Source organism: Haemorhous mexicanus, chromosome 4 (genome assembly GCF_027477595.1).
Source record: "Haemorhous mexicanus isolate bHaeMex1 chromosome 4, bHaeMex1.pri, whole genome shotgun sequence".
Classification (NCBI taxonomy): domain Eukaryota; kingdom Metazoa; phylum Chordata; class Aves; order Passeriformes; family Fringillidae; genus Haemorhous; species Haemorhous mexicanus.
In genome coordinates, this window is record NC_082344.1 from 37,141,582 (window position 1) to 37,165,999 (window position 24,418).

Here is a 24,418-nt window from a genome sequence, read left to right on the forward strand (position 1 = left end):
TGACAATCCAATTGTGGACTTGAATAAATGTAAGTAGATATAGGACAATCCATCTGGCTCAACAGCAAAGAGAAAAAATGGTGGTAGTATTTGGGACAGCAGTATCAATTCCGCTGTGCTGAACCAAAAATTTTCTCAACATTATTTAATACTCATATAAAGGAGTCAATGAGGAAACAACCAGGAAAAGTCAAAGAAAAGACAGAACATAAAAGAAAAGCAGTGATGAAAAATGCAATAAGTTTTCTCAGATGAAAGAAAAAAAACTATCATCAATCACATGTTCATCAACTTTTTATTTCAAACATGGTCTCCTGTGATGCACTATTCACAACCTAAAAGTTTATAATAATCATACTCACAGATTTATAGATACATATGGCATGAGAGTTGCCTTGTATGCTTCCTAATGGATGTACATACATACATTATATAAGTGGTTTCAGAACCTTTTAGAGATATGCAATATTTATTATTGGTATTCAGCATTCATGTTGAAACCATCATGTTAAACAGACAACACAGCAAACTGATCTTCATTACTTCAAGATACTCCCAAGTCAGTCTGCTAGTCTGTATTATTTAGTCCTGCATTATGGGGCAGAGATGAGCCACTTTCATGCATGAGTGGAGATTTTTTTCCCCTTTCTACTTTGCTTTTAGTTCACTTAGCCTGCCAATGTAGAAACCTCTGATAAGAATCAAGATATACAGGACTAAGTACAAAACATCATAAGAGTGCCCTAGCAGCCCAGACTGTGCAGTGAATTTTGAAGTCTTGCCTGACATTTTCTTTTCTATGGAAAATCATCTGAGCATAAAATGTGAACAAATTGGGGATCACTTATTATCCTGTATCATTTACAGTCATGCTCCTGGCAATACTGTAACACAAACTGTGGGTTTGATTCCTATCATTCCTCACATAGCAGTAGCCTTCGCAGTCACCTGAAGGCAGAGAGACTGAATAGAATTAATTCCTGTGGAGATATTACATGTAGTAAATGGACTCTACTCTTACCTCTATTCACAGTCTCGGTAACAGATCCTGCTTAAGTCTGCTACCCTTCCCTGGGGACTACTCTACCAAACTTGGTAAAACCACTGACAGGTCTGTTTCATCCCCACTCCAGCTGATTTTTACCAGCCTGCCTTGCCTTCACACTTGTAATTCAAACAAAAGCTCAACATTAATACACCATATTACTTCTTCATCACTTATCTTTTGTTCCACCAAACCTAATCTCATTCTGGCTCCCCCTATTAATCAAACCTAACGTTTCATCTCATTTATCATTACTTTTTCCAACAGTTTCCACTTCAATTACCTTTCTTTGTCACTCCAGCTTTTCAAATATACACAGCAGAAGTATCTCTCTTAGGAGAGCTTGCACAGCATACATTAAGCAGAGCATTATTTGAAACACAGAAAACAAGCTCTATTACAGAGGGATATTTTACATAAATAACTTGAGGCCGGTTCTTCTACACCCGCTCAGTAACGGGATATTATAGTGAGATAGGAAATGACACAGTGAAATTTTCTTCTTGAGTTCCCCTCAATCTTCTACCAAAACAGAAGGGCTGATCAGGTGTTCTGGTGGATCTTTGCTATGGTATTATTAGTACTAATCTAGCTTACTGACAAGAAACACCAAAATAAGACTGCTTCAGAACTCTGAGGATTCAAGTACATTATGGTATGGCATTTTCCTTCACTGACCACGTGTTAGTTCTCAGTATCACTATTACTGGAAAAATAAGTTCATTAAAAAAAAATCCAGAAAAAAGAAATATGAAAAATCAAAATCTTGATTTTTAATCTCAAAGAAAACATCTATTTGCGCTTGTTGAATTTTTTTTAAATACCTAATTGTTGACTTTCAAGGTCAGAATCAGATTTGTTTAGCACTTGTGAATGTTAAGACTAGGATGGTTGAACTTTTGTCCCCTTTGTTCACTTCTGGAATGCCTCTCTGTACAATGAAAATTTGGTTGGAAAACAGTCATTTCACAGAAGGTTGTAAGAGCAGCCACATTCCACCACCCTCCCACATACTGAATAGATTTTAGTCTCATGTGGTGTAAAAGAATTGAGTCCTTATAGTCTTGAAAATTGTTTGACCTTGAAAGGCTCATGTTTTGTACTTGTACAGAAGAGAAAATTATTACACGCTCAGTTTCTGACTTCATTGCCTGATACTTGGGTGAACACTCACAACACAAATTTAAAAAGTAAGCTTTTTAGACACATGCCACCTAAAATCCCAAAAGTATGCAGAGTCTATGCAGTTATTTTTTGCCTTTTTAGAGTTTAAAATATCTGCCTTTTTTAAGTAGCATACATTTTCTATTGAACTTATTGGATGTCTTAAATGATTATTTATTTTAAAATTATTACCAAAACCACAGTCCTCCTTAAGTACTATTATGAAGCCTTTATTTTAAGAAAAAATATTATCTGTCCTAAGGATTTATATTGTTAAAGAATTGAACAAAGAGCAGGAATAAAAATGACTTTTCAAAGCTTCATTACAACTGCTGCATATAGCCGGAGAGAAAGAAATAAGGTATCAAGACTATATATTCATGTTACCTAAAATTGCCTCTTTCTTATTTCTACTTGAAGGTACAGCCCAAGTTATAAGCAAAGAGAGTTTTAAATTTTATTTTAATACTGCATTATAAAGAATTCAGAAAGTTTTTTTGAAAAATTCTTATATCATGCGTTCTGGGACAAAATTATATATTTTTTAACTCAAATTTGCATTAATGATCTAGACCCTCTACTCATTATTATAATCAAGCAGAACTTGATGTTCCAGTGTTTAGATAACACTCTTCTGTATTTTTAAATTCATTATTACATTTTCCTGAAAGAATTGCTTCTAGGTTTTTATTATTATATGTCTACTTTTAGTTTCACTGATGACTGTTGCTTCTTTACACTCATATAACCATGTTTGGAAATCTGATGAGTTTACTTGGCTTAGTCTCTCTTTAAGCAGATACTCTGCATTTTCCTGTTTCTTTCTTCCCACATTTCTCACTTATAACATAGATTATAGGTTAAAATGCAAAGAAAAATTTAAAACTATAAAATATTCCAGTACATATTTTAACTGTACATATTTTAACACATGTATATATGATTTTTCTGCCAGAAAATACTGAACTGAAATTCTTAACTACTAGCAGTAACTCCATATCATCCATCTTATTAATGCAAACAGTTAATTTACAGCTACTCATTGCATGTAAATAATTAGGGGATGGGCTTCCCCCCCACTGCACACAAGTAAGTAGGGTGCTGAGTTTCTTTCCTCCGTGTGCATTAGTTTTCTTATTAACAATGAGCTTAATGCACTATTTTAGCATCAAATTGATTGGTAGAAGTCTTGTGTGTTGTTTATCATCCTTAGATTTTCCTCATGAGCTGAGGAGGAATAGAATGAAGGATGTGGAACAGATAATGGTTGTTCCTTATTTCTCACTGTACAGTAATTTCATCAGTATCAAATTTAGATTTTCTTTTCTGATTCTCAGAAGGCTCTGTCATTTCACTTTTTAGCCCATTTCCAGAGCATTCATGAATCTGATGTACTCTGCAGTTTTCCCAGGATTGATTCCTTTCCATTTCAGTTAATTCTGAAATTTTTTTATAAATTATAATCTATAAGAGGATTCTTTTATTCTGTGTCAAATTTATACCTTAAAACTCTTGGATGAGAAGCACTGCTGGGAGACCTATAGCTTCTGAACAGACAAAAGGAATACCTTAGGATATCTCACTTGCCTTTTTTAGGTAAGGGAAATGGGATCCTTAAATAATTTTCAGAGAGATTTTTTTTTTTTTTAAGCAAAGAAAACTACATGAAAAGTTCACAGAGTTTCCACCATCACCCTGATGATCAGATAGTCACTGCTGAGTTAGAGACAATTTCTTATAATTCTTGAGGAAATGTACTGCAAACCTGTATCTCCCTTTTCTCTCCTGCTAGTGCTTTTCCAATACTTTTCCAATACTTTGAGGAAAACAAACTAAATCCCAGTTCTGACACCTTACTTATGAATATCTAATAACAATTAATATATTCTACAACACCATAGCGAGTGTTTCCTCTCAAAGTTATTACGATTTCTAAATCTTCTCAGCAGTTCATTGGTAATATAAATTTTGTTCTTTACCTAACTTTTTCTTGTTGGACTAGGAAAGAGGTTGTTGCTATGAAAGTTTAGCAAATGCATAATAAGCACTACTTTATCTGTCCCCATGCTGTAATCTTCACAGAGAAGACTGAAAGGATTTCATATTTTACACAACCAGTTCCAAATGTGACCATGTGTATTTACAGTGTACTAAAAACAAATATAATTAATGTAACCTGGCTAAGCCAGACTTTTTATATAAAGAGTTAAAACATATACCCAGATACAAGAATGCCTTATTTTAAAATGCATACATACTCAAAATTAAGATCTTTGCCATTTTTAAAGTTTTTTTGTTTTTTCTCCAGAATTTCTCAATTGTTATGCTCTGTTCTGTGTTGATAAATGGTGACTAGCCAAGATATTTGGCTTTAAGAGAAGAGAGATAATTCATTTGAAAATCTAAATATTCCACCTCAATAAACTGATATGATCAACTTAACACCCCCACAAAGTATAATAAATGAAATCTTAAATAAGGGCCCAATCACTACATTCTTCCTGCCCTTGAAAGTAAAGATATATCAGATATTAACCTGGAATTATTTAAAAGGTCAATTTCAACATATCAAGGAGTAGCACTGTATGCTCTCAGGAAATGTCAGTCTCTGTCTTTTAGATATTATTAATCTGAAAATAAATAGGAATAAAATGAATTGTCTGTTTTGTGGGGATCAGAAAAAAGACCATAAGCTATGTCACCATATTCAGTGTTATTAATAAGTTTATAATACAGGCACAGTAATAAATATAAACCATGCTTCATTGCTTGTGACTTTGAGGATTTCATTGTATATCATGATGGACACAAATAACCAGGCATGAAAGAATACGCTGTTACCATTTCTAAGATGCTTTTATCTACCCTTATGGTTTCATGGCAGAAAGGTAGCAGCAAAGAAAGTATTTTTTGTGTAGAGAAAATTATACTGCATTAGCTTTGAATGAATAGCAGAAGTTTTAGCTAAAAGCATGTCTTTTCCCATTAGCCTGCCTCTACTCTACCCTAGTGCCCACATCTTCACACACAGCCTGCCTTCAAAAACCTTTCAATAGTTATCTTTACACCAAAAATGGGGCTCTTACAAAGTAGTCACAGTATCATATTCTTTTATGAATATAGCTGAAATACATATCCAGCAATGTTTCTGCCTGTCAAAATGCACCGTGGAAAGCAGATCACAGTCATGGGGGCAGCTCTCAACCCCACGACTTCCTGACAGCTTCTGAGCACTGCACACTTCATGCTGCCACCTCCCAGTTCTCCTCCAGAAGTGGCAGCTACACTCTGAACCAGAGTGGTTAGGTCACCTTAACTATGTACAGCAGGCTTGGGGCTTGCAACTGTGAAGTGCAGCGCTGCCACGGCAGCCAGCAGCTCTTACATCTGCGTACCAATCTGTTCTGCCTCTCAGCTGCGGCTTTATGTGGCTACAGCCACTCACTGTGCAGGCACATGCTCTTCATCCTTCACCCACCAAAACAGGCTGGCAAGTCATTTCAGAACAGCCAGCAATGCTACTGACAGCTCATGGGCTGGAACACACAGGATGAGAAATTTTTTATTTTTAAATCTCACAAAAAGCCCATGTCATGCCAGGTGTACCCTGCCTTCGGCTGACTCCTGTCCATCTCTCCCTCGCTCCTTTCCTGATTTAAACTGCAAAACCATCACACTGCATAAGCAGAAGGTGGAGTGCAGGCCCTTAAACTCCTGTACTAGTGCACTTGGTCTTTGTGCAGAGCTCACAAACATGTCAGGTTGCTCCAAGGCAGGTACGCCCAGGCACCACCAGGGTGAGCAGCCAGCACAAGCGCCAGAATTCCCTGCCTTTCACTGTTACTCTTTCTGCTTTCCACTACTTGCACTGCCAGGTGCTGGTGGGTAAGAGCAGCAACCCAGGCAGCCCATCCCCTCTCTGTGGGGGATGCAAGATCCATTTCCCCAGGGCTTTTCCAGAAGGGCTTCTTTGGAATTGGCCCTAAAGATTTACAGTGGCTCATGTGAACCTGTACACAAGTGGCCTGATCATGCCCGGGCTATTTCTGAAAAGTTCCTGAAATTCAGATGCAGCAAGGACACTTATCTTTGCTGCTGAATTCATGCTCTAATTTTATCTTACCATTTTCAGTGTATTTATTTATTTATATAAAGGATGACACCCAGATGTCTTAGGGTTAGCAACCCTAGTTTCAATGAATTATAATAAAAAGAGAAATGGCAATTTTAGAACCTTCTTATAAGTTCTTCACATGATCTCATAATGTCTTTAATATTTCAGAAAGAAGAACAAAATGAGAGTACTATAGTTCACATATCTCAGAGGAGCTTTGTTTAAGGGATTCAAGTTGTGTCTATTGATCTATTTTTCTCCCGAGACTTCAGTATCAACCGCAGGGTGATTTTAGCATCATTGATATATGCAAGTGCTGGTTTGTGGAGGTTATACCATTAGCAAGGTGGTCTCCTCCTTCCCTCATTAAACAAACTTGTCACAGCTGGCTCCTCAATATCCTAGAGAATTAATGTTTACCATCATGGCAGTATCTGAACTGATGGGAATTCAACCACTTTATGTTATGAAACCAGAAACAGAAAACCTGCCAGTTTAGAACTCAGGTGAATATCTTGGTACTGTTAATATTTTACAAAATTTTAAATTGACACCTAGCATACCACTGTGTAGCTGTGTCCTTCACACATGCTAGAAAAGAAAAATATTTTTGGTTTTCAAGTTTTTAATGTTGTTCTTCTAAAATCAAACACTACTTAAATTAACTAAATGTAAGAAGGAACAACAGCTGTTGGCACTTCCATAGAAAATTGTTAAGAGTACGTTTGGGAAAAGACATTACCCTAGAAAAAGCAAAATGGCCACTTAAGATAAAACTTTTTTTTCAACAGGTGGGCTGCTAAATTAAAAATTTAAGTTCTCCATATTTGCTGTGATATATTCATCTACCACCCTTACTTCTCTCTTTTTGTTATTCAAGAAAACATTGAAGTTTGGTAAAACAATAGTTACCAACAAAACCATTGAAACCTTTGTGTTATTGAACTCCTTGTATGAATGCTAAACCATGATACATCTATCATTAGTTAAAACAGCCATGGTAATTTAGATAATCACTTTCCATCAAGTATTCTGGTTAATGTCATGATTTTATCTCCTTACATCTATAAAACTCTTTGCATTGAAGTGCCATAGCCAACAGAGATGGATCCCATCTTTTTTACCCAGAGTCAGAGATTCTTAAATAACTCAGCTCCTTTAAACCCAACCCCCTGGAGGTTGCTCCTCGAGATCACCATGAAAACGGCAAGACCGGAACAGACGGGTTTGAGGTTTTCTGCCTCTAATCAGATTTGAAGTAATAAAAGAATAATAAAGGACTGTAGAAGGAAAACAAGTCCTAAACCACAAAAATGTAAAGAGAGAAGGTAGTTAGGGACAGGAGAAGTAGCATTTCAGCAGTCTTCATAGGATGGGAAGATTACTAGAGTGCATGTCAACAAGAGATGTGACATGGGAAAGTCGATGGCATGTAAGAAATCATGAGCTCCTGAAAGATAGAAGACATGGATGCACTCTGGTGTGATGGAGAGGAGTATACACAGCAGTACAAACACTGACAGGAAATATGAAATTATCATACAGCAGAGAATAAAGATGCATGTGGATTTTGGTGTAATTGGATTGAAGCACAGCTCAATCAGTAACCAAACGGACCGTTGAATGTTGCAGCTATTTAAATAAATGAGGACTATCTGTAGCTGAGGGCAGTTTGTCCTTATCAGGATTGAACCAAAAATACATTTGCCCTCCAGTACTCTCCCCCAGTGCCCACATTAATATAATTAAGTTAACTATAGATGAAATCCTGACCCAATTGACAACATGAAAACAACTCTAAAATCTACATTTAATATGTTTGGTACAGAATTTCACCCAATTTATAGGATTTAGTTGCAATGAACATTCACAAGAATGGAAACAAAACTTTAAAATTACTCTGTTAACTAAAATGAAAAAAATTCAAAGTTTCTTGTTATTGTTTTTAGAAAAATATCTATGTGTATTCATACAGCTTCACAGAACTATACAAATAGAGTAAAGTGTTCTGTACTTGAATAACCAAACTATTTAGTTATTTTCTCTTTTTCAATTTAACTGCTGTGGAGTTTTTTGCCTCTCTCCTTTCCTGCTTTGTGGTGTCTCAACTCTCTTTCTTCTTTATTGTCACAAAGGTCAACTTTCTTCATGAGCCTCAATTCAGAACAATCAGAAAGAAATATAGAAAATAGCACTTGTTTTGTCAGTCATAAAGCTGGCATAGGTTCCTAGCGCCATGTGCTTGGATGTTTAAGTCCAGGTCTATAAAAGAAGGATTTTCTAACCTTATATAAAAAGAAATTACCAGACTGAAAAAATAGGAAGTAAACACACACCCTTTCTGAGATCTGATAGAACAAAAAAACCTTATCCTATCATACCTGATTAAAAAAAATAAATTGACTCTGACAGCTGGCTTGGTCATTTGTGTTCTACTATCTATGTTAAATACAGTTCATCATTTTAGTAGATAGTAATTTTCCTAAAAAACATGCAGTCTTCTTTAAATTTTGCAAAGATATTTCCAATCAAACAATGCATTTCTCACATTGTATGCTTATAACCCTACCCAATAGGATCTAAACCTTCATTTCCTGCTATGATTTAACTGTCTTATACTATTTTACTGGGTTTTATTGCTGATGGTTTTATACCACTCTAATACAACTGCTAGGAAGAAGCCTTCCAAATGCATGCTGGAAACTGACAGTAAACCAGTAAAACATGATTTCCTGATTAGGTTGTAGCTAAATAGGATTTTAAAAACAGGGGTTTTTTTTCCAAAATTCTTTAGCTTGAAAAATTGTCATTCCTAAGTAGAATGGAATGCAGAGAATACAAAGCAAGGAGAAGCCAGTATGTGGTGATGAAATGGTAGTATGTGAAAGGAATTTATTTTGTGTCTCCTCGACCACCATTGTATAATACATTGAAAACTTTTTTTTGGTGTTCATTGACTTAAAAAACCAAAAATTTTTTATATATTTTATTTGGTTTGGGGTTTTTCAGTTTTGAGGGGATTTTTTTGCACAGTTTGGTTATTTTTGGAAAGGCTAAAAGGTAAATATATTCAGTTTTAGTTATACAATAGAAATACAAGAAAATATTCATGTAGAATTGACTGGAATTAAGTTTTGACAATCAATGTGCCAGGAAACACTAGAAATAGCCTCTGAACAAAAAAAAAAAAAAAAAACAAAACCTGTATTTCAACAATAAATTAATGCTCAGATGCCATCACCAGACACTCCATATCACATCTGGTATGAACTCTGCATAGGCAAGAGCATCCCATCTGTTCTCACATGAAAGTGTCACTCTGAAGCTGCAGCCTGAAGAGTGACCACCCCACCTCCCTGAAATATAAATCTGTGCCCCCTCTTTCATCCCACCTTGGCACTATTCTCATTTTTGATTCAACCACCTTGACTCTGGGATTGTCTAGGACACCTCTGTGAAGTGCAACGCTCTCAAAGAGGAGCCAGGAGATATTGCTGAACATCACATCCCAACTGCTCTGTCACAAATGCTGATCACGTGGCAAATGTCCAAGTGGCTCTTTATTGATGAATCAGTTACTGTCACATGAATTATCCTCAGTGCTGACTAAGGTAAGCATCCCTATGTGATTAGAACTGAAAGCTTCTCTTGCCTCTGTCCGGATTTTGAAGGTCTGGGAATGCCTACCTCTCAGCAGTTTCAAATATTTCTTGTTATCAGATGAAATTTACTGGAAGCCACAAAATACAGAAATTCATCAAAGCAGAGAAAGAGGGTTTCAAAAGATTATTTTGAAGGTTTTTATCTGATTCAACAACATGCAATAGAGTCTGAAGACTGTTTAGTCTCTTGCAGTGCTTATGTGACTATTAAGCAGTGGAAAGAGCCCCAGTGGAGGATAGCCAAGTGACTTTAATCAACTTAATATTAATCACTTTCATAGAATCATTCTTGAATTCTGAAAATCTCTAATTTTGAAAAATCAGGATTACCCTGCCTACAGAGAGAGGGAAGAATCCACCTTTCTTTGTCATCTTCAATGCCTTAAAGTTGCATAAATGAGGCAACCTGACATTCAACAAAGACAGGTGATGATAACTTCCATCTTCCAGAGTAAGACATGAATCATCTCATACCACAGCTGATAGCAAACCCAGGTCCAACCTTTTCTCTTTGCCTCCTCCAAAAATACTGAGTATGATCTGTAACAATAGAAAGTTCCAGCAGGAAGAAAAAGAGAATGCCAAAAAAGGATAAAGGCAATAAATGCAGGAGACCAAAGTGATACATCAGGGTCACTGTTCATCTTCTTGGCATGGTGCAGATGAGGGGAAAGCAGATGCTGCTGAGGTGGGAGAGGGGATATTCCATGTAGCAATGCATACTGCTCATATTCCCTAATTCCTCACTTAATAAAAGAGTGTCAACACTCATTGCTGACACTGCACCCAGTTGAACACTTGGAAACAAAACCAGAGCAGAGCCATTGCTGCTCTCTCTAAGTTGACTGCTTTGGGCAGCCTCCTATGCTTAAAGCCAGCCCCACCCCCAGCCCAACCCAAGATCCAGTTTGTAAGGTCCTGCTACGTATTCCCTATTAATGTTCCTAAATAATATCATAGCCTCCTACAGTTCTGAGTGAACCATATAACACACAATACATACTGAAGAAAAAAAAGAGAGTAGGTATCATTAAAAGTATCAAAACTTATTTCCAAAGTCACTTGAATTTTTTTAACATCACCCATAAAATATTGCCTAGATTCAGCTCTATGTTTTGGCTACTCTTAAAGCCCAAGGGAGATATAAATCTGGAAAGCAAATATTAAAAAACTACTCCTGAAGAACCACTTACAACACTGGGAAAGGCAGCCCTTTCCAGCTTTTTGGGTTTGTCTTTTTGGTTGGTTTTGTTGGGGTTTTTTTTTTACCATAATGAGATATCAGAAACGTGCCTGGGAGAATAAATGCAGGTACTGTTTGCTTTACATCAATCTCTTTCTAGATTAGCATTCCCATAAGGCTGTCCTCACTCATGTGAGATAACACAATAGGGATAAAGTATCCCACTAGAAGCTCTGAGAGAAAAGCTTAAAGCTTAAAGCTATGTCTTGGGATGCCAGAGGAAGACAGTTACCTGCATTTCAGTGTCCAAAGTCATAAGACTGTTCTGCTTTGTTCAAGTTTTATCCCATACTTTTACAGCTTATGTCTACAGTAACACACTGGTTCAAATCAAATCAGTTTTACATACTTTTGAAGGAAGCTGTCTTGCTCCATGAGAGCTTAAACTGATCTAAACTGACAGGTGGAGAGCAGGGCAGGAAAAGGCTCATTTCTAGCCAAATCAGCTCTGTAATCCAGCTCACCACCCATACCAACACCACTGGCCAGTGGAAAGACAGAGCAACAGGCGTAATAAGACATGAGGGATAGCAGTGACCCCAACACAGTTCAATTAATACTATGAATCTATTTAGCTATATAGTGAAATTGCACACCATCAACTTATTTAAAATCTAACTGGCAGGCTGTTTAAGCAAGCTTAGTACATCAGTATCTCCCTTACTTGCTTGTGACAATGAACAGGACCAAGAATCTCACAGCAAAATGGAAGACTTTTGTGCTACTGTGACTCCCAATTATCCTTTATTTTGTCTATTGTAAATACCATCCTAGAGCAGCATTCTAGTTTTTAGGGTGATTTTCTGGTCATTACAGCCCTTCATGAACATCCAGAAACTTAGGACTTCTCTTTAGTAATACTGACTTTTGCCATTAATAGTTTTCTGTTGTTAGATTTGCTCACTGGCTCTAATTTTACAATATTTCCTGCAGACGGCTGGAAATAACATGCATGCAAGGATAAAAAGGAGGATGCAAATTTTAAAACAATGCCATAATCTTCATTACAGAAGTGTTCGTCTAGTAATTAAGTGTGGAGCTGCACATATGGTGTCTGATCTATCCTCATATTTTCACTGATGCAAACTTGCTATGATAATATTAATGTAAATGTAACCATACCACTTTTCAGTCTGGGAGCACAGAAAAGCTATTTTTTTTCTTCTCTTTTTCCACTAGTAATTGCACTTTTTTTTTTCCCCACTAGAAACTGAAAGAAAGAAAAATAGCTACAAAGTTACAGGTTTAGCTATTGCAAACTTTTCTTCTCATCCTCTGTATATTTAAGGAAAGTAGCTACTACCCTTAAATACACAAAGAAATTAATTCTCTTTTGGTGGATAAGGAGTTACATTCTTCTGGTTTAGGATTATTCATCAGTGTTTTCACTCTCAACAGATGCCATGATTCCCACCAAACAAGAAGAGTTTCTCTAGTGAAATATGTCCAAGCCTTCTGCCCTCTGCCTAAATATCTTACACTAAAATTTAATTCCTGCTGAAGAGAAAAATTACATTGTCCCTTAACATGGAGCAATAGAAAAAAAATTTCTCAGTCCCTAAAGTCCTTCCCTGTAAGGATACTTAACAGCACATGCTAAAGTTTTTGGTAATTTGTATGTACAATTACTAGGGTTTTTATTTCACTTATCACTCCCTTGCCACTCTGTTTTTTTAAGCCCAGATTTGCCAGATTCTGACCTTTCATTTGTGAGCAGTTATGTTTCTTTTTCTGGGTAGAGATGTATATTAGCACAAGCCAAAAGGACTAGCAGGATTCAACTCCTATTTATATTGTTCAGCTCCTAGAAAGCATAACCTCCCATTTTGTACTCCAGTTCTTGAGAGACTAGGTAAACTCAGAAATGTCCTAAATTAGAAATTCATGAGCAACACTTCTTAAAAAGTAATTTTTCATATTCAAACACTCAACGATGAAATTTCCACATTGTGATAATAGCAGCTTTCCCCCCTGCTCCCAACCCCCCACAGCTTTCTATGAACTATAACTAAATTGTAAAAATACTTCCTATGGAAAAGTCTTTCTCTGGATTGTTTCTCCTCTGTTTGTACTTATTAAAAAACTTCAGAATAATATTTTTACCAAGATGTACCCTTTTCAATCAGGAAATTTCAACTCTGAAGTTTCACTTTTAGGCCTCATATCTTTGCAAATTAGTTGAACCTCCACTCACACTGCATACTCATTTTAAAGCAGTTTGACTCTTTTCAGTAGCACTTCTCTCTTTCACTGTGCATCAATTTAAGTTACTTATGGAGGTGTTTTAATTTGTGAAGTCTTACAGTTGACATTTTGTATACCATGCAAAGGCTACATGATGAACAGTTACAACTTCTTATAGATAATTAAATGCACAATCTTTAACACAAAAAAATGGTTTTCTGAAGCCAAAAAGGCCTTTTGTGAAATAAATTACTATCAAAAATAGATCAAGCAAACCCAAAGCAAAAGATAACATAGGAAAAACAAGGTGCTTAATTATTGATGGACCTAAATACCAGAAATAGAAGAAAATTACTTATTATTTCTGTCCCACTCACAAATAATTCCAATGCAGTTATTACAGGATGGTAAAAGAACTGATCTCTCAGACACTGCTCAACAGCAATCAAAAATTCATAATGATTATTGCTGTACAAACCTAGTCAAAATACAGAAAAAAAGAGTGCTGAGAAGACACTTTTCTTTAAATATTCACTGATTAGAGTGATAGCAGTAAACTCTTTGAAGCAAATGGTATTCCTCCTTGACCCCTCCCCCTCCCCAAATTTGCTGTGGCTTGTAAATTGGTTGACTTTACCAAAGGTAACCTCAGAAACCCAGTTTTAGAGAGAAATGGTAAACAGACGCTTTAAAATCCCTCAAATTTCAAAATATTTTCCTTCCTTTAAAACACCAAAGTGGGTCTCATGGTTGATGGATGCAAATCAATATGCCACAGAAACCTTCTGCTGCATGCTGGGATAAAAAAGTTGATGTTGAAAATCAAAATTATGATCTGAGATGTTAAGGATCTCAGATGTGTAGGAAGTTTAAAATAAGTCCTTACTTTGAATATTGGAAAAACCCCCAACAATCATCAATGATTTTTGTAATGCTTATATACAACATCAAAACTCTCTTCATTGCTCTGAGCCCCAACAGAACAGAATCACTGAATCATGTTCCAATGCCCCACCACCCTTCTAGTGAAGACATTTTTCTTAATGGGAAATATTTAGCACTCAACACTTAAACATTTCAAAATTCAGAATTTCCATCCATTCATGCAATCACCTTTTCACTTTGTCCACTAGAAAAAATAACAAAGGCACAAATCTCTTTGCTTTTTTTTTTAACCATTGGGAGCTTTGTGATCAGCTCTTTAGGCTTTCTCTCACCATTTACTCATAACTCTAGAAACATGCCCAGTTTATAAAAAATACAAGTCTAACTCACTCAGATTGGATCTTTGTCTTTCAAAAGGCAAGCAGAGAATGATAAAACTGAAATTATTAGCCATAATACTTCACACTGTTCATTGAAGAGTCAGATGCAGCACATGAACTAATAAAAGCATTCTAAATCATTAGAGTCAGCAAATTATATCACAAACTTTCATTTAAATCTCTTTATTAATGTGAGAGCTGTTCTATGTGAGAAGCCATGAGAACAGGGAGGTGCTATTTTTTATATGGATTTCTGAGACTTTGGAAGTATAAATCAAATTTTCAGTATAGATTTATTAATGATTTATGTGTATATCATGTATATTTTTAAAAGACAACCACAGCAGCCCCTTCAGAAGTTTACTTATGCATGGAAGAGATTACTGAGAGCCTAAAGCAGTAGATGAATGTGACTATCACATAGAAAAGATATAAAGGACATAAATATATTTAAAATATTAGATTTTTAGTCTTTTGGGGACACCAATTTTGCTTCTGATGCTTGAAGCAATCTACTAATGTTTCAAATGCAACCTCCAAGGTGCAGAAAACCTCCCCCCACCCTGCTGACTGCACCAAGAATATACAAATGTAGACTGTTCAAATATCTCTGTGAGAAAATTCTCCAAGCATAAAATAAGAGAATCAGTCTATTATTAGACAGTAGACTAAAATGCAACTACAGCTAAGCAGCACAGTTTAAATCCACTAGAAAACTGTCTTCAGTTCAAAAAATAATTAACATTATACAGAAGTTAAACCTCAGGAGAGATGTTAATTATGGTTTTCTCTCAGTGTCCCAAGGAAACAACTAAATCAGCCCATGCATCTAGGTCTAGAAAAAATTTTAGAGAATATTTCTGTTTAGCAAAATCAGCCTTGAGCAAATACCAAAAAATCTAAAAGAGAAATATATTTTTTGTGTTGAAATGGCACTAATTATCACTGGGATTCTGAATTACATGAGAATAAAAATATAGTATAAATGAAAGATAAAAAGATAACATAAAGGTTAGAGGACCAACAATTTTTAAAAATGGTATTTTAACTCTCCAATTTACTTGCTAAGATTCATTCACCTAAAAAAGCATAGGAAATAAATGAAAAATATAATCAGTCTTCAAACTATCATAACCTGGTGCTGTGTCTTGTAGTTTATTTTAAATAACATTTTTCTCTCTATCAAAGTACTTGATAATATGGAAGAGCAGCTCTGTGATGAAATGTATTTCAACTCAAAAATCAGCCCTCAAGATTAAAAACATCAATTCCTCACTGAAGCTGAGGTTATGGCTCACCTTGGCTGTTGCAAGGAGAGGGAGGATCTGTGCAACTTAATTCCACTTGACAAGGACAAACCCAAAGTACTGTAATAATGGGCTTCTCTTCTTTCTCCGTGGCCTTTCCACTGCAAAAACTGATTATGAGATGAACTTATGTTTCCATCTTGAAACAGAGCAGAGAGAAAAGAAGGGCTCACTGTCATAAGATGCTACGTTTAAAAAAAACCCACTAAATTGAATTTAAATTTAATTTAATTCTTTTATCTATACTATAGAGGCATGGAGTTGATGCACTGACCACTCAGTGGATGAGGAATTGGCTGGATGGTCAGACCCTCAGTCCTGTGGTCAATGGCTCCATATCCAAGTGGAGACCTGTGACAAGTGACATTCCTCAGGGGTTGGTATTGGGACTGGCACTGCTTAACATCTTTGTCAGGGACATGCACAGTGTGATTGAATGCATCATCAGCAAGTTTGCCAATGACTCCAAGCTGTGCTGTCTAGCCAATACATTAGAAGGAAAGGATGCCATCCAGAGGGACCTGGACAGGCTTGCAACGTGGGACTGTGCAAAACTCTTCAAGTTCAACAAGGCCAAGCACAAGGTCCTGCACCTGGGTTGTGGCAATCCCAAGTACAAATAAAGGTTGGGTGGAGAATAGATTGAGAGCATCTCTGGTGAGAGGGACTTGGGGGTGTTGGTTGACATGAAGAGGTATGTTTTACAAGGGCATGGAGTGATAGGACAAGGGAGAATAACTTTAAACTGAGAGCAGTTTTAGATCATACATTAGGAGGAAATTCTTCACTATGAAGGTGTTGACATGCAGCTTGCTCAGAGAAGCTGTGGATGTTCCAAGCCCTGGAAGTGATCAAGGCCAGACTAGATGGACTCTGAGCACCCTGGCCTAGTGGAAAGTGTCCTTTCCCATGGCAGGGGTTGGAAAGAGATGGTCTATAAGGTCGTTCCAATCCAAAACATTCTTTCCTTGATAATATTAGATTTCACACTGTTATGAATACTGCAGAGATAACTGAGCAAATGTTTGGAAATGAAACTGCCTTTCAGAGAACTCTCTGATCATTCACCTCTCAGACTTGAGGAATATCTGCAAAACACTGATAAAATCTGCCTTTAACAAAGGTACCTGATCTCAGATTTCTTTTAGGTCTCAAATCTTTCATAAAAGGTGAATAGTTAGCCAAGATGTTGTACAAACATCACGTCTTACAAAAACTTCTGCTGTTTGTTGATTTAAGACTCAAAACAGACCCTTAGGAGGGAAAAATTAGACACTGCTACAAATGATGATGCAAAAGGAACAAAAACCTCTCCAAAATGTGACAAAATAATTCTCTTTCTCTTAAAATATAAATGCAAAAGCATTTTCAAAATTAACAAAGTGCATCTCTTCTTTTACGTAGGTACAATAGGTAATTTTGTGCTCTACGAATAAAAATTTGCACCACTGAAACTCTAAACCACAGATATTTGTGAATCAGTAATTCATTCATGTGCATTTAGCTTTCCATTGCACTATAGTTTGTCCTCAGAAAGCAGATACTAGTCTTTTCTGTGTATACACTAAATGTGTTTGAACCTTGCATGTTTCTCCTTATCACTGGGAGGTCATGATTGCCACCAAATACAATCCTCAACAGGAGTAATTGTAACATTAGTGCACTACATTCGTGCTGTAACACAATCAAAGGCAGCATTTATTCTTTTGACTGCTTTTGCATATGAATCAAGATTTCCATTGATCTACCAGAATGACATGAAGTTGCTTTGGTTTTCCTTTCTCAGCAATCATTTCTAGCAAAATTTGGTAAAACCCATAAACAACATATATTATCAGTTATAGTGGTGTTTTAAATAAAGCTTACAAATAAAAAGACATAAAGGAAATAGAACTAGAAATATTGAACTTTGAAACAAATCATAATCTGCAAGCTCTTTGAAAACAAAGTTTATTTCTACTGCTCATGATGCAACAATTTTCTACCTGTTTTTGTTTTGTGGCTTGTTGATTTGTTTAAATGTGTATAATGATTATTTAGGAAGACAAAGGCCTGTTTCAATAACAAAGGCATGTACAGTTCACAGTTACAGCACAGAAAGCCTCTAAAATATTTTATTTCCTAATGGAAGCAGAAGTATGTACAGTAATAATCTAGAAGTTCCTATCATTTAATAAGGGAGTATTTTTAGTAATGAATAAGTTTTTTATCTGATTAAAGTTATGAGCTGCTTTCAAATTACTTTGTTGCTTTTTGCAGATATTAGGAAATTCCTTATGAAGGAACTAAAAATACTTTCAGAAAGTTTTTAATATGCTGATGTGAAAATGATAGTGGCTTTTACCACAAGGCCGCTTATTCAGTGGTAAAAATATTTCAGATTACAATAAGCCTCACTTGGAATAAAATGAGAAGAAAGCTCTCTCTGTCAGAAAAAGAAAGAAGTATTTTAAATATCCTTCATCTTCCATCTAACATTTTCAAGTACTTTATTGCACAAAAAAAAGTCTTTCTGAAGTCTGCTCTGAAAAGCACGGCTGGACACCAACTTCAGTTAATTCAAATGCAAATAAACTGTGAACTTCAACCTACTTCAAGCAATCAGTGCAAGCATTGCCAACTCTCCCCTCATTTAACTCTTTAGAACTTACTAAGATTTGCAGGACTCAGCAATGCAGCCAAATAATTCACCACTAATTTTACATAATGTATGGTATAATGAGTGATTAATTGACTAGACTTTCCATGATCATTTCTAGGATAGAAAGTGTAAATACCTGCATACACCTTGCTATCAAAAACAGCTAAAAATGGATAACAAGCAACAGGTTCCCAGTAAATCTCATTTCCTCTTGGTAAGGAATCATGCCTGGCTAAATCACAGCAACCACTCTTGGCCAGTATTGCTGGCCAATACAAACAGAAGTAACAATGGCATAGAGGAAAAGAAAGATACCAGCAATTAGGGAGCCTTTTTGACGTTCTTCTGCAACAGTAACTGTGCAGTATTTCCTTGATCTGCACTGGCCCATCCAAAGAAAGACACGTCTGTTAACAAACGCGACTGCTACAAAGGAACACAACCTACCAGAACTTTGTAACTAGAGGTGACTCAACCCAAAAACCTAAAGAAAGAATTTGTGAAATACTACAGAAGAGAATAAAGCTGTGGGGTTGATTTCTCCTGAATATTTTCCCTGGGGAGTAGAAACTCTTGATATTGGAGGTGTTAGAGGGAATTTCACACAGCACTATTTTCAAAGGGGCTAGACTACCATTGCTCTTGGTCAGCCCACAGCTTTCTCCATGTCTCTGCTACAGAGAAAATATTTGATTTGCTGCTCTTCTGATAATATAAAATTGTTGTTTTGTCTGTCTACCAAGAGTCAGGGAAAAGCATACTGTATTAAATATGCATAATATCATATGCAAACAAGTTTCCAGTCTTTTCATTTGCTGATAGCTATTCCCTGTGCTTCAGAAGGTTAAAAAAAAATAAAAAGTTTGAACTAAAAAATAGGATTAAACAGATTTACAAATAAACTTGCTAATCTATTTACTTTAAAATTATGTAGCATAACAGACCAAGCTACACTGAATGGTTAACAAATACAGTCCTGCTTTTGCTTAGAAAAATTGTGGAAGAAAGTCAAGAGTGGCATTTGAGTCACTGTTTCCCCTTGAGCCAGTGATTCACTCCTGCAATATTTAATGTCCACAGTTATCCCATAATATTTGCCAGTCTGGAGAAAAAAAATCAGAAATTTCTTCCTAAACGTCATTTGACCTCTTACCTTTGAGATATCAAAGCCAAGTTCAGATCTGTTAAATGGCAGAACTATTTCTATTGGAGCTCCATCTTTAGATTTCAAACTAACAAAACTGAGCAAAGCTTTGTTTTTAATATTATTTTATAGTTTCTAAAAGAGAAGAGTGACACAAAATTCCTATTTTCCAAAATATTACATGGAGTCACAGTTTGGGACAGCATGCATTTTTCTAAGAAAAAGAAAAGTTTGGTATTTTTTAAAGACATAATTAAGTAACAGTTCCTTTATTCTAAGATTGAATATTGCTTTAAAACAAATAGAGAGAATTATTGGATAAACTCACACACAAATAAAAACAGGATGAAAAACTGATATGATTAGACATGGCAGATCTAGAACACACCTAGAATGGAGCCACCAGAGTATTTGGACATTTACTGATCACCATTTGCTGTCAAAGGCCTTAAACCAGGAAATAACCAATCGATCCACTGGAAAAAGTAAGCTTTGGACCCCTGTCAGGGTTGTGCATATGCTGATATTTTCAATAGTTTTCTGCCCTCATATGCACACCTTTGTGCATTGGTCAGCTTAAGAAGGGTCCATAAAGTCGCTCTTTAAACCCGAATTTTCTCTAAATCCTGTTTTTGTAACAAAACTCCTCCCCGATTTCACATTAGCTCTGCAGTCAGCTGGTTGGTCAAGTCATTAACAACTTTTGTGTGATGTTGATAAAAGACTTGGAACTACCTGCATATTCTTACAAGTTTACAAATATGCTTGAACAAGCATGCTGCAGACACTGCAGACAGACTTCTTCTAGTTAGAACCAATGACCAAAATGGCTATGGACCACACTTAATGTACACATCTATTTAGAACACCATTTTGTTGAAAAATAGCAGTGCCATTTCATCTCCTTCAGAGTATAATTTCGAATATGCATTTTTCAAACTTGATTTTTCAAATAAAGCAGCCTAATACAAATGAAGGCAAAATATTAAATAGAAAAAAACAACCAGATATAAATTTAAAAGCACAGAATTAATGTCTTAGTATCAAAGTTTATCATCTGATTTATGCTGGTAAAATGACTGATCTCAGAAAGGTCAATGACTTTTAATCATGTAATGATGGAGATAGTCCTGTTAACTGGAAAAAGACTACGTGTATGAACAGAGACCACTCAAGTGAACAATGATTTTCAGATTCAGGCCCTGTAAAAGCATCAAAATTTTAGATATACAATTGGTGGGTTTGGGTTGCAATGTTGTGGGTCATTCTCCCCCTCAGTATTATTGTAACGTCTGCACCACATGGTTCACAATAACTTTTTCAAAATAATTTTATAGTGTCTACTTCAAAATGTAAGCATCCTGAATCTCCATACCTTAAAAGACATCATTTAAAATTATATCAGAATATTTCAAAGCAAATCAATACTCATGTCAATGACAGATGATAAAAGCTGTCTTAGCTGATGGATAGACTGCTAATGAAGGCTTGCAACTAGTGTGAGTGCTATGTAATAAACTTTCATTCCTGCTCGGGAGAGGAAGAAGAGAGCTGCTTTATGACAGGGGAGAGAACAATAAAAACATATTTCCTAATTCTACCCAAATGCAATGAAAATCTTGGCTGTCTGAGCTACTTTCTCATTTTTCTAGCTTTCAACTTTACCCATCAGTAGCTCTGTGCTGCTGCCTGATGGTTATCTTTATACTCCAGCTGATGCAAACACTCAGCAAAATAGAACCCACCTTCACATAAAGGAAATAATGCAGGAGTAAAAAAATGCTACAACACTAAGAAACAGTCACCTTTCATCAGCTTCATCCCATCAACAAAAGTTACTTTATGTACAGCTACTACAACTGCTAGCACCTGTGCAGGGCATCTGTGTAGAGAAACGCTTGTGGTTTAGGTCCCAGTTCCAAAGAAAATTCATCACAACCAAAAGAGTATGAAGTGCTACATAATCCTAAAAACACAATGTGGGGACTTCATTTGCCTGCTTATTCCCTTCAGTTATCTCAGCAGCACTGGCTAGCAGCAGCAGCAGCTTATTCCCTCCGGAATCTGCCTTAATCTCAGACAGACACCCCTGCGTGGTGCTCAGCTCTGCGTGTGCAGAAGTCTCTGCACGGCACCCAGCCCCGTGTGCGCAGAAATCCCTGTGCAGCACCGAGCTCTGCATGTGCACAACTCTGACAACTCACTGAGGCAGCAGCAAACTCCTCTGTGAAGCAGAGCTCCGTACCGAGCTCACGAAATGTTAAACACAGCTGAGAATAAAAAGACATTACATCTGCTCACACTTCTCAGCTCTATTCAATTACTGACAACAGCAGTCCTACAAGTGCAACATAATACGGTATTAAATCCAAGATTCTCATTTACGCCTAGTTGCAGCCTGGGAGCAGGCCTGATGTTCAGCCAACATCAAAGGACAAAAATTCACGACTTACACAGACACACACATCCCACATTGACCTTGGAGGCAGAGGTGGTGATGATCCCTTTCACAAAGGTGCTGCTTCCCAAGTTGACAGCGTTACAGTGCTGAATTATTTGTCAAGTAACAGGGTATCACCGTCCTTCTGTGACACACGTACTCAGGCACGCACAAGAACACAGAGCAACATGCGGCTGCTCTCAAATCCTCTTTAATTCCGTCTTTACTCTCTACTTCCCAGAATGACCTCGCATATCCTGTCCTCCCCCAGACAGAAGCAACCAGAGCTTCTCTAGTCCCTCCCAAATCGGTTTTTATACAAAGTAGGCTCTGTAATGTCTTTTGAGACCTTTCTATAATATTCAAGATTTCTTATATAAAACATTTTCAACCATTTAAAAATTACTCTGAGAGCCAGTTTTCACTAAAAATAAGCCTTGAACTTTTCTCTCAGATTCATCTTTTGTTTATGGAGCCCTTTTCACTGAAAGCTGCACCCTTTTTCCAAGCCTTGCCCCTACGCTGACCTAAGGGCTACCAAGCTCCCAACTTTGCTCTGCCTTTCATTGCCGGCTCCTCCATCCCAGCCAGCACCCCGCTACCATGTACGCGAAAAATATGTACGTGTGTGTGTATGTATATATTGGTATTGCTGCTTACCTTGTCCAAGAGTCACTAAAATCCACAAGGGGAGGGAAAAAAAAAAACCAAACAAAAACCCCCAGCTCGACGGGTCCTCGTGCAAATCGCAAAGAGAGCAGCACTTCTTCTCCCTTTTAACAAAGCCACAAGCGGCTCCGCCGCGATCCGGTGAGCGAGCGAGGGAGCGAGCGACTACTCCGGGGCAAAGTGGGCGCAGCTCCCGGCGGGAGCAGGCGCGGGAGGCTCCGCGGCCGAGGCGCCGCGGGGAGGCGGCGGGCGGGCGGGCGGGCGCCCTTCAGCACCCGGCGCGGCGCGGACAGCAGCGCTCCCGCCCGGCCCCGCTGCCGCCCGCCCCGCCGCGCCGCTCGCACCGCCCCCGCGCCGCCCCCTGCGCCGGCCGGCCTCCCAAACTTGCGCTCCGCCACCGACCACCCACCTCTTCTGGTGGGGTGCGTCCGTCTTTCTACGGGCCGGCGGCTGGGACGCCTGCTGTTGCCCCAGGGATTCTCGCCCAGGGGGTGCCCTGCCCGCGCAGGGGGCTGTTACCCGGCTGAGGTCACGGCCTCCCTCCTTCGGCTTCCCCTCCGCAGGGCCGTGGCCCCGCTGCCTTTGCCCTCACGCCCCGCGGCACCCAGCGCCCTTGCAGATGGCAGCGCTGGCGCCGGCAGCAAGCAGAGCAACTGCTGGGGGTTCTAATGCAATATTCATAAGCTTTAATATATCAATATAGCAAAGTTCAAGTACGCTGGAGGCTTTGCACACCTGTATCGGTAAGCGTAGCGTCTGCACCAGTTTGAGGTGCTTGAGTGCTAAGGTAGAGGTCTGTGGTAACCCTTGCCAGAAACATGGACATGTGATGGGGAATCTTACTTAGTTGTGCAAAACGTAAGGGTGAAAAAAAAATCACCTTGAGATAAGACCATTAATGACATGCTCCATTTATAAGCACCAGAAGAGGTAGCTTTGGATGAAGAGGAACAATCAAAACAAAAAGTCCAACTGGAAACTAATCGCCTGAAAACTTAGAGATATATTTATGTGAAGTTAAGCAGAGAAACAGTATTTTGAAGTCTCACTTGAATCTGCTTTATTGTGAGATAACAGTTTTAGTTATCTGATTTATTACTTTTAAATTAATTTACTATCCATTCCACCACTTTTAAGGAGTAGCTCTTTCATCTTCAAAGTGAAATCATTATAAAAATTAAGTATCTATTCCTCATGCCATTATAGGTTACCTGTTTCATGCCTTTTGGGAAAATACGTTACAGATTAAAGTATTAAACTGTCTTTTAAATCACCCATGGCTAGGGTAAAGCCAGACAGAGGTCAGCTGCTCTGACGTACAGCAGCTTTCTGGGTTAATTACACTCGTGTCTGCATGTGGAATGAACACGCAGTAAGAAAAAAAAAAAATGGTTTTAGGTATGGTAAATACCATACCTAAAACCAGAACTAGTTAACATAGGAAACAATAAAACAGGACAGGTTGGATTGCATTAGCTTATTACTATTTTTTGAGGGAGTTCTTACTGGACTGATAATTAGGTCACGGCACTGCAAGAAG

The 24,418-nt window shown here is 37.5% G+C and overlaps 1 protein-coding gene across 1 annotated transcript in view; it reads right to left on the bottom strand.

Moving 5' to 3' along the window:
* Positions 1–23,102, bottom strand: part of FSTL5 (follistatin like 5) — a 269,724-nt gene extending 246,622 nt beyond the window's left edge. The window contains exon 1 of the mRNA XM_059844470.1: positions 22,870–23,102. The gene's annotated coding sequence lies outside the window, so the exon portion shown is untranslated. The remainder of the gene's footprint in view (positions 1–22,869) is intronic.
* Between the last annotated feature and the right edge of the window lie 1,316 nt (positions 23,103–24,418).